The sequence below is a fragment of the Hypomesus transpacificus genome, chromosome 8 (assembly GCF_021917145.1).
Source record: "Hypomesus transpacificus isolate Combined female chromosome 8, fHypTra1, whole genome shotgun sequence".
NCBI lineage: Eukaryota > Metazoa > Chordata > Actinopteri > Osmeriformes > Osmeridae > Hypomesus > Hypomesus transpacificus.
In genome coordinates, this window is record NC_061067.1 from 6,358,708 (window position 1) to 6,370,285 (window position 11,578).

An 11,578-nucleotide genomic window follows, 5' to 3' on the forward strand; every position below is an offset into this window, starting at 1 on the left:
TCGCTCGTCCTCTTCCTCCTCTGCTTTACTGAAGGTAATGAATTAGTCCCAGGATGATGTCAGGGCTAATTTAGGGTCGGAGTACTTGATCCAATGCGTATATTTTTGGGAGTCAACTGGTGGTCAAAAAGGCTTAATGCACTTAACAAATCTGGCCGAGTTCCCTGTTGAACCTAGTAGAAAGACAGCTCTGATGCATTCTATAAGCAACACAGTAAATTGTATTGGTGTGCACTTCTGTCCATGGCTTGCTAATCCACTGGGCTCTGCATACAGTATTAAACAGTACTTCTCATATCGACAGGAAGATTAACCTACCATAGATTATACATCATGATATAATCCAGCCCAGCCTAGCCCAGCCCCTTGCCAGACCAGACCAGCGTAACCCAGCCCAGAGAAGCCCCTGACCCAAGCCTCATATTAATATACAAATACAGAGGATTACTGTCTTCTTACCTCCATGCCTGTGGAAAGGGGATTAGGTTGGGGCGAGACAGATTGGATTTAATGTGTGTGTGTGTGTGTTCAACTAAATGATTGCAGTTGCGCAAAACCCTTATGTAGGGGTAATGAGCACTCTGTGTATCTGTGGTTAACCCCCCCTCCCTCCCAGTAGACACACACACACATACACACACACACAGTCACAGACACACACAGACACACAGTCAAACAATCAATCCCACACACACATGCCAGGTGACACACACCCATTCACACGAGGCACACGTATGGTGTTACGTTGCTTGTGAAAAGCAATGTAGCTGCTGGGTTGAACAACGTCTAGCCCGCGTGACAGCCCCACAGGCTTGTTCCACAGCCAGGCCCAGCCAGACGGCCTGAGTCAGTCCACAGTAGGGCCAGTAAACAGCCAGTCACCATCCCTACTTCCTGTTGAGAGGGGAGGAGAAGAAGAAAAACAGAGGAGAAAAGATATATTTTTAAGTCTGCTCCTCAGCAGCGTGAGAGCCTCACCCCCCCCCCCCCCACACACACACACACACACACACACACACATTTACCCACACGCACAAACACACACATACACAATAATGTCCTGTTATAGGGAAGAATGAGAGCAGTGGTTAAGAGGAAGCAGAAAGGTTGATTACTCAGGATGGATGGGTTAATGTAAGCTATCTGTGTGTGTGTTTGTGTGTTTGTGTGCGTGTGTGTTTCTGTTGGTGTGTGTGCCAGACAGACGTTACTAGAATGAGAATACTAATACCCTGATGTCCTACAGATCTCAGAGAGCGGACTGTGTCCTTCGCTGCTATCGTTATGGGGACAATCGGATGTGTGTTGTGTGTGTGTGTCTGATGTGTGTGTGTGTGTGTGTGTCTGATGTGTGTGTCTGATGTGTATGTCCCACCTTTGGCCTCCTCCGTCTCCCGTCTGTTTGTCCCCAAGGGCGCCTGGGTAAAGGAGAGCTGTTTTAATCATCTTCGTGGCACATGTCCTCGTTATCACCCTCGATTAATGAGCTCTCCATTAATGAAAAAAACCCGGGGGTGCTAACCCTGTCCTCCCTCCTCCCATCTACACGTTTACCGCCCGCCCGGAGGGGGGAGGGGAGAGAGAGAGAGAGACAAAGACAGAGACAGAGAGAGAGAGGGAGAGACAGAGAGAGAGAGACAGAGTGAGAGATAGAGAGAGAGAGGGAGAGAGAGGGAGGGGTTTGAACGATGTAAAAGGCTCCCCAGGTGCAATGACATCACTCTCCGAGGGAGACATGATATCTATCAGCTCTGTGTTATTTATGGATGACAGAGGTGTGTGTGTATGTGTGTTTGAGCCCTGATCAGCTCTCAGAGGGGGGTTTTCTCGGGCGTCAGCCTGCACCTTTGTTTTTAGAACGGCCCATTATTTGTAGAGTCCTCTGCTCTCGCGCTGTGCCCTGGCGGTGACGAGACACCCGTCCCTGGTGAGATACGGAGGAGATGACAGATAAGTCGCAGATGAGAGGAGGGGAGAGCGAGGGGAGGGAGGGAGGGAGTGCGGCAGGTGCGGCGGACGGCGGGTGCAATCACAAGGCCTCGGGAAACGGCGCAGGAAATCAAGGTTGTCGTGGCAACCTGGCGGTATTGATTAAGTGGTCATCAGTGGGCCCTTGCCAACCTCCCGGTGGAGGAGGGAGACAGGGAGGAAGAGAGGAAGAGGGAGAAGAGCAGAGGAGGGGAGGGGAGAGGAAAGGATATGAGGATGAATGCACCAATCCAATCTCTCTCGAGTGGTTAGAAAACATTTACCTCTCTCGCTTCCTCTCTCTTTTCCTGCTTTATTGAAACAGATCACAGTCCAATAACATGTTTGGATTTTCTTACGGCTGAAGGACAGCAGTCATACTGAATCAGGCTGTCATGCAAATCATGGAACATCTAACAATAGAGGAGGCTCTGGTTTTTGGCCAGTTCTTTCAGAGGATGCAACCAATCAAGCCTCTCTTCCTCTTCATCGCCCCCTCTCTCTCTCTCTCTCTCTCGTCCATCCTTCTTTCTATATGGGCGTGTGTCCGGACCTTTCCCCCCAGCTGTTCCCACATCTTCAGCTCACATTGTGCTGTGTGATTGAAGACCCTGTGGCACACATGCAGAGTTTGCTTTTCCATTTGGGAGTAAAAGAGAGCGACCCAAGCGTCCGCCCTGGCCCTGGCCCCGGCCCTGGCCCTGGCCTGCTGATGTCACCCACACACACGTTCCAGGGAAGGCTCCGTCCACAGGTTGTACTCGGTCCAAAATATCATGTCTCACACACACACACACATTTTCACCCCCCCCCCCCCCTCAAAGAGAGAGAGACAGCAGTGCAGCAGTCTCTCTGGTGATCTCGCCCAGTCCCAAATCTCTAGCAGATGTGTCTCCTCTCTCCCACACAGCCCTGCCTGCGCTGGGTCAGGCCTGCCCCCAGAGCCCCAGCCAAGAGAGCCCTGAGAGCATCGGCTTGCACTGGGCCTGGAGGAGCAGGAGGGAGACGAGAGAAGGAGGGAGAGGAGGAGGAGGGAGAGGAGGAGGAGAAGGGAGAGGAGGAGGAGGGAGAGGAGGGGAGAGAGGAGGAGGGAGAGGAGGAGGAAGAGGAGGAGGAGGAGGGAGAGGAGAAGGGAGAGGAGGAGGAGGGAGAGGAGGAGGAGAGAGAGGAGGAGAGAGAGGAGGAGGAGGGAGAGGAGGAGGAGGGAGAAGAGGAAGGAGTGGAGGAGGAGGGAGAGGATGAGGAGGAACAGGGGGGAGAAGAGGAGGGAGGAGAAAGTAGAAGTAGGAAGAGTAGCAGGAGGAGGAGGGAGGAGTAGGAGGAGGAAGGAGGAGGGAAGATGTGGAGGAGTTGAAGGGCAGACATGACATGATCTGTTGAACAAAACTAAAAGGTACTAGAATGACCTGTGTCAATAAGGGTTTCGAAATAAGTTCAATGTTGCAATGGTGAAGTATGGCTGAAGTATGTTGAATTGCATCGTATATCTGATACTTGAAGACTTCAAGAAGCAGCCGGACAGAAAGAGAAGATGTCCAGTACCTCTCTCAATCAGACTTACCAGGCCCAGTCTGAACGTCCTCCCCCGTTAACCTGGCTGACGTCTGAATGAGAGACAACTAGACAGCTGGATACCCCCACGTCCGCTCCAGTTAGCCTCCCTTCTCCCCTCCCACCCCCTCCTCTCCCCCTGCCTGCCCTCCTCTCCCCCTTCCCCCACCTCTCCTCCCCTCCCCTGGGTAGAGCTGGATCTGGTCTCAAGAGTTTGAGGTTTCTGCTTTACGTGCCTGTTTTTTTTTCTCCATTAAATGCGTTGCTCATCTGTTTGTCTGGCCGTCTGTCAGCGTTCTGATGAGCGACTGTTTTCGAAGTGTGTGTATGTGTGCTCATTCAATATGCTTCTGGGCTCCAAAAGAGAGAAAGAGAGAGGGAGGCTAAGGGTTAGCTTGGTGCTCAGTTGGGTGGTTCCCCAGGGAGAGGCAGACTGGCTAGGAATGTAAACACATGAGCTAAATAAACTGCTGTGTGTGTGTGTGGGGGGGGGTGCAGACAGACAGATGAGCGGTGTGTGTGTGTTTGTGTGTGTATGTGTGTGGAGGGGGGGGCAGAGAGAGAAAGAGAGAGAGTTGGGAAGGTGGGGGAGAGAGGAGGAGAGAATGACAGGACAGTGGAAGTGAGAGAGATGGAGATAGAGTAAGCGATGACGGCTGTGGGAAGGAGAGAGGCGGCGGCTGTGAGGACAGAGGGACAGTGGGTGAGAGCGGGAGAGCCGGGCGGGGAGAGGAAGACAGACAGAAAACCACAGAGCACATTGACTCTCTCGTGGGCAATACATGAGCACGCCAAAATAACAGGAGGAAGTATGTAGTGTTGGTTTTGTTTGGGACTTCTCCCATGACTGTGGGTTACATGAAGCTTAAGAGACTCATAAATTGAGCAGTTGAAGTTGTCAGACAGATAAGAAAGCCCCCGTCTCACACACACACACACACACACATACACACATACATACTCACGGCCACAAAACACCTTATCTCCAGCTACCTCTCATGCTAAAATAAGATCCTCTCAGCAACGCCCTGTCATTGGACTACCAATATAGACTGCTGGTTCTCAAATGCTGGCCACGTTCAGTGCACAGTCCAGTCACAGCCACAGTTGGCAAGCTTTTATCTGTGTTTATCTGTGCCAAAACATGAGGCAGGATGGAGAGCCTGCGAAACAAGAACACCAAGCTTAGGACCAGAGGAGGCACACTAGTTTTCCACTGTCCGAGTGCCAACGAGTTCAGCCTCCCATTGGTGGAGACTGGAGAAAGTTGTTTTTTGGGCACATGTGACTCCACCCCCTCTACCTTCACTCCACTGATGGGTCTGACGGGGGTTTTCTGATGTGATGCTTCCTGCTTGTGGTTCTCTGGCCACAATACCTAGCTGACTAAACCAAGCAATGTTCTGAGTCCAATCCCTCCCTCCCTCGCAGTGGTTAGACACCCTGGGAAGGGAACAGAGGTGGGCTCACCCTGTTTTTCTTTCCCTCTTTCTTTCTCTACTTCTCTCTTTCTTTCTCAGCCTTTTCCAAAGCCCTGTTTTCCTTCCCCAAGGTAGATCAAAGAGGAGACTTGCGGAGGCGTATGAAAGTAGACTCTGTGTCAACACGTCGCTAGGCACCCAGAAGGGGAGAGCTCTGGGCCGGCCCTGGTTTCGCTGGAAACAGGTAGCGGTCTTCAGGCAGGTTTGAACTGCAGGAGGTTGTGGGAAGCTGTGGGGACCGTCGAAAGCCCTTTTGTCTCATGCTACCTATCCTGATAAGGAGGTTGTCCTCTACCTGTCTGTTCGTTTACCCTGCGCTGCCCAACACGTCCCTCCGTCCATCTCTAACCGCCTCCATCCATCCACCCCTGGTCTGTGCCACATGGAGGTGATCACTACTGTGTGTCTGGCTGGTTCTACTTGATTCATTCCCATTCAAAGAGCATGAGGACTGGCTGGGGCTGTTAGGAAGGAGGATGCCCTCAGTGCTGGACTTTATGGATGCTGGGTAGCGGCCGTGGGGCTGGATGAAAGACGCATTGTTCCTGCCTGGCCGGGTGGGCTTTGGGCTGGGCAGGACCATGTGGTCTGGGTCCTACTGGACGCCTGACTGTAGTTAACCGATCCTCAGTTAAGGATGGAGAGGGAGTGGAGGGGTGAGAGGAGAGGGGGTGGGTGGGTGGCTGGTGGGGTCACTAGGTCACACATGCATACTGTGGCAGGGGTTGTCTCTTAGTGTCGATGAGGCTGGATGGAGTAGAACAACTACGTAAAGCAGCTTCTGTGAACCCCCCCCCCCCCCCTCCAAAAGAGAGACCCCCAGGCTACAGCACTCACACAGTGAATAACCTGAGTCTTCCCCAACTTCACACGGCAGACTCCCCCAGGGACTGAAGAGCCAGAGAAAGAGGGGCGGGGGGAGGGGGGGAGACAACGGAGAGAACAGAGGGGAAAGATTCTTTTTTGAAATGAAGATGAAAATGAATAAAAGTGCCGAGCTAGCGTTTCCGCGGCGACGGTGCCAGATTCACGGGCAAATTGAATCAGCAAATCCTGTGGGCTGACTCCAGGGCCCGTGCTGTCAGACGGCCGTCCTCGCACAGTCTTTTAACTCTCTTTATCTGTCTCTCCCTCCCTCTCTCTCCTCCCTGCTCCTCGTTCTGCCCCGGCTCCTCAGGATGCTGCTTCTCAGAGCTGAGGGAACGTGGTCATTGAGATCCTGTGGGTGTGTGTGTGTGTGCAGGTGTGTGTGTGTGTGCCCTGGTAGTGGGTTTCAGTAGCACACCTGAGCTGTAATCCGGCAAGTTAATTTTAGAAAGACCATTAAAGTCAGCATGACAGAGAGAGAGAGATAGAGAGAGAGAGAGAGAGAGAGAGAGAGAGAGGTCAACATTTTCCCTTAATCCTGTTCTCCTGGCAGAGCGTGTAGTGGGCAGGAGTTATTTGGGGGGGGGGGCTTATGTTGGCCCTGCGCCCTGTTCAAAGTCAGCAGGGATCTTCTCTTGTCCCATTAGAGATAGTCCCCCTGCATCAGCTCCAACAGGGAGAGAGCACCGTGTCAGACTTAGTACACACACACACACACGCCTCTGAAATGCAGGCCTGGTCGCAGGCACACACACCCACCTTACACTCGGACCTGCTCACGCACACACACGCCACACCCAACCAGCTTGCTCTAACCAGGGCCTATATCCTTTGTTTGGGCTGAACCCTCTCTCGCTGATGGGAACCTCCTCCTCTGTTTATCAGCTCTGCAGCCGTCGGCAGCAGCCCTCTCCGTCCTGCTGCTGCTGGCAGCGCCCGCGCGGGCTAAGTGCATGACAGCAAAGTAGCAGGTGTGTGTCCACCACAATAGCTCCCCACACCAAAGTGGGAGGCGGATGATTTGATGGTAATCTCTAATCTACCCGGGCGCCTATTGGGCGGGCGTGAGCGGATGATTTTAAGAGGATGACATTGTGTCGCACGCTTAACCTTTGCTGTGTGGGGAGAGTTGTTTCTGTTGTGGCGGCGGCGGCGCTGGCGGTGTTGTGGCGGTGAGCAGCTAGCAGTGTTAGGGTCACTTGTTTGTGCGTGTAAAAGGCAGGCCTGTATAATCCTCTGCTTTGCTGTAGTTGTTTGGTTAAGGTGATATGGCTTTAGGGACGGGCTGAAGAGGCTTTGATACAGATGCCAAGGCTCCGGTGAGACATTGTTAAACACTTAAGAGTGCATCTGACTCTGCATCTGATCCATAATGTATGGGTTTGAATAGTTGATTCTCTTCACTAGTAACACTCACACACGCATGCACGCACTCACACACACACACACATGCGCCCGCACGCACACACAGTCAACACAGAGCAAACGCTTGCAAAATACTTGCAGTACAGAAACACAAGAAGGGAATCGCCCTCTCCTGTATCTAGTGAGAAAAGACACCTGGGTCATACAGTGACAGAACCTAACTATGGACCTGTGCCGTGTCACTGGCCCTCACTCCAACCACATGCAGACGAGGAGACAAAAGGCTGATATGATTCAACTTCTAGTAGTTGGCCAAAATAGACAGTCCCTGTCGCCTTGGGTGTCTTCCCCAACCACGTCAAAGCTGTCATTCAGCCACTGTTACATGGAGGATTTCAGCTCGTTGGCCGATCTTGGGACTCATGTAAGCATGAGCGAACACCCTGTCATAAATGACGTTAAGTTGTGTTATCAACTTTACCCAGACACGCACCTTACTGGTTGTCCTCAGACTGGCAGGCCTCTCTGTGCCGTGAGCGATTCAGAAATTCCTCTCTCAATGTAACAGAAAATGAAACAACAGTAGTCGAGACAATGGTATCAGGAAGGTTTGGTCAGCCTTGTAATAACTTAGTCACCGGGCAGAGTCTGGCTCCTGTGTATGAATCACACAGAGAGAGAAGTACCTCATTTTGTACAATTAAAGAGACCTGGTTGGAAATAGTTCTGCAACTTTCCCCAGCCAGCTCGGCTGACCACATGGGTCTCCAGGTAGGGGACCGTTAGTCCCTTGACCTCCTACATCCTTCACCACCGGCTGCTTTGACCTCTTCACACTCCCAGAGGCTTTAGAGAGGACCCAAGCGTACAGAGCACGGCTTACAGGGAAGTCCAATTGACCATCACCAGGCGCAGTCACGGGGTTATGTTGGCCGGGTTAAGGTCAGGTGTGAGGAGTCAGTGTTGTGGCTTCTTGTTTGTATGTATGAACATATCAGTGTCCAGACCCTCCCCCCCACCCTTCCCCCAGCACCACTTCCTTCCATTGTTTGAAGGGCTATCTCTAAAACTCTGAAAGGGTTATCTCTGAAAGTGGCTCTTTCTCTTTCGTTGGTCCTCTTTTTTTGTTTTCTCGCCTTCTCATTTCCCTTCCTTCTCTCCAGATACCTCTCCCGCTCGTCGTGTTGACCATTTGTTTCTCCCTTCATTCCTTTCTCTCCCTCTCTCCCTCTCACCCCTCCCTCCGCTGTCACTTTATTTCTCTCTCACACTCTCCTTCATATGGTCCATCCCGCCCTTTCTTTCTCCCCCCTCCTCTGTCCCTCTCTCTCTTTGCTTCATCTCTCGGTCGGTGTCCTTGCCTGGAGCACCTGGGAGGAAGGCAGTCTGAGGATCCTCTCAAGTTAGCCCACTGAGACTGGCCGTCTCTCAGGGGCTCGTGTTCTCTCTCTCCTATCTCCAGAGGGACCTAACGCCTGTTGGTCTCTCCTGTCCTATCTCTGGAGATAAACCCTTCACCATGGCCGGTTCCTTGCGCCGTCTTCCCTAAGAATGTTGCTTGTGTCGTCGTCCCCCCAAACACAGACAGGCTGGAATTGCCTTGTTACCCACGCGTCTGTTGGACCCTGGAAAGGCTCCGTTCCTGTGTGTGTTTCAGCTGCTGTGTGTATCCATGTAGAGGTTAACTACCGGACGGCACTCATCAATATGGAACACAGTGAGCGCTCGCGCATGGCTGAGCAACCCACATGAATACTGTTAGCAGGGCGTGTGTGTGTGCGTGTGTGTGTGTGTGTGTGTGTGTGTGTGTGGACGGCTGCACCTCCCCCTCTTCCTCGTCCCCTGTGTGTGTGTGTGTGTGTTTACTGTCAGGATGATCAGGGCAAGAGCTACCATCAATCACACACCCCGGGCCTTTTAACACGCCGCACACACACACATCAGCTGAGCACTTGTGCTGGGTTTATTAAAAGCCGGTGTGTGATCTCTGATCTGTCTGGTGACACACATGCACACAGTCAAACAACAAAAATACACACGCACACACACACAGCCACCCACAGTGACAGTCAGACTCAGGCTGGTATGACTTGCAGGACCACATCCCCCCCCCCCCCCCCCCCCCCCTGTATTTCCTGTTTCCGCTCCAGCCCTGCAGAGTACCACGGCCACACCACAGGAAGGGCACTGTTCACACACCGCCCGCTGGAATCTCCCCCAACGCCGACGGAAGGTCACCCCGGGGACAGAGAGTTATACCGCCCTGTTATGGCGCAATGAAAACGCGCCGTAGCGACGCAGGAAGTATCCCACAGCCATTAGGAGGGAGGATCAGAATTAGGAGGGAGGATCAGAAATGCAGATCTGATTGGTCGTTGCCGGGCAATTTGAAGGTTGATAATGTCCCTTGGCTCTGGGTTACTTCTTCACAGGGCATAGGGTCGGGGCGTATGGAGGGGCACGGTGTGCTGAGACAACGTTTTCCTAACGAACAGAACTGAATACCGTGTGTCCGTTAGCACTAACTAGCTAAAGTGAATAACCATGCTGACGGTGCCTGTGCACGGTGGCCTCGTTCCATCTCTGCCAGCCTCGGCCAGGGAACGAGAGATCTGTGCCTGTCGACGGCCCCGCCGAGAACGTCGATGTCGCCTTCGATTTCTGCCACGGAAAGCTAATGGTCTCGCTGACGGTCTAACGACACGGCGCACGGCACACGTGCCCCCTCATCCTGAACCTGGGAGTGGAATGAACAAAAGAGGCTGGTCAATATATCAATCCCGGCCGGTCTGCCCTCGCGTACCAACTCAGCCCTTTTCCCCTCCTCAGCGGAGGGGGGAGAAAGCACTTAAACGAGACTCTATCTGACCAATCTCTCCTCTGTGTGCCTGTATGGAGAAGTCCTTGGTTTTAAGCGTGTTAGTGATCCCCATAGACACCACATTGTCACAGGAGCGTGTGCGTGTGTGTGTGCGTCCAGTGGAACGCACTCCGAGGCTGAGTGATCACGCTGGTTGTCATGGGACAGCTCTGGTGACACACAAACACACACACATCCACACAGCGCCCTGCTGAGGGTTTGCAATGAGGCCTGTCCTCCTGGTTAGCAGGGTAACAACGTGTGTGACGGCTCCAGCCAGGGCCAGGCTCCTGCTGGCACTCAGTCCTGCTCCTCTTCCCAGGGAGAGGGCACCTAGCCTGGGGGAGATGGTGGAGGAAGGCTGGAGAGTGGGGTAGTGACGGTAGGGGGCATGGTCATGGTGACAAAAAGGTTCTTTGTCAGTGAAGGTTTATGGCCTTAACCCTTTCGTCTCCCGGCTCTGCTACATAACAAGCGGCCAGTGTGACTACACAGCTTCCTGTTGTCTTGAAGCCTGGGGCATTGTGGGGGCATTGTGGGGGCTAGTGTACAAGATGTTTAGCCCGGGGTCAGAAACACAGTTGTGAAGACGGGATTGACTCAGCTGTCATCTGACTGGAAAATGTTTCATAGTAAAAAAGGAAAAGGCTCTGTGCAGTTTGTTTGTTGAATTTCGGGTTGGTAGAGTTTGTCTGGGTGTTAGCAAAGGTTGTTCTCTTAAATACTGAACACAAAGTTGGAGGTGTGCTGACCTGTTAATTCCTCTGGGAAACTTGCAAGCGGTGAGATGAGATTACGCCAACAAACAAAAAGTCACTTCTTGTGTCATTTCACAAGTGTCTTGTGTGCGTGTGTGTATGAGCTTGTGTGAGTGTGTGTCCAGGCTGACGTACGCTAGCTCGGGGCTGTCCACTGTGAGACATCTGTCAGGCCCTGTGACTAGGACAGAGCCACCGAAGCAACACCTGACCTTTACAGAGGGACATACAGCCATTACTGTCACCCATCACCCTCACACACTGCGAGTGCTCTCTCTCTCTCTCTCTCTCTCTCTCTCTCTCTCTCTCTCTCTCTCTCTCTCTCTCTCTCTCTCTCTATCTTTCTCTCTATCTCTATCTCTCTCACTCGTTCTATTTACCTCTCTCTTTCTCTCGTTCTATTTACCTCTCTCTTTCTTTCTCTCTCGTTCTGTTTAGGCTACCTCTCTTTTTCTCTTCCTCTCCATCCCTTTCCTCCATTTCTCTTCTTTTTGGGGGGGGGGGGACAGTTCCTCTCTCGGTCTACCTTTTCTCTCTCTCTCTCTCCCTCCCTCCCTTCCTGTCGCCCTCTCTGTGTTTAGCCGTTCAGGAGAGGCACAGATCCTGACTGTTGCTGGCACTTGGTGCCCGAGGCGGCTCCAGCACAGATGAACATTGTGTATGACAGGCCAGCTTTGTCTTTTTAAGCCATTAGCAGTTACTCAGTGAATCCCCCCCCCCCCCTGTCT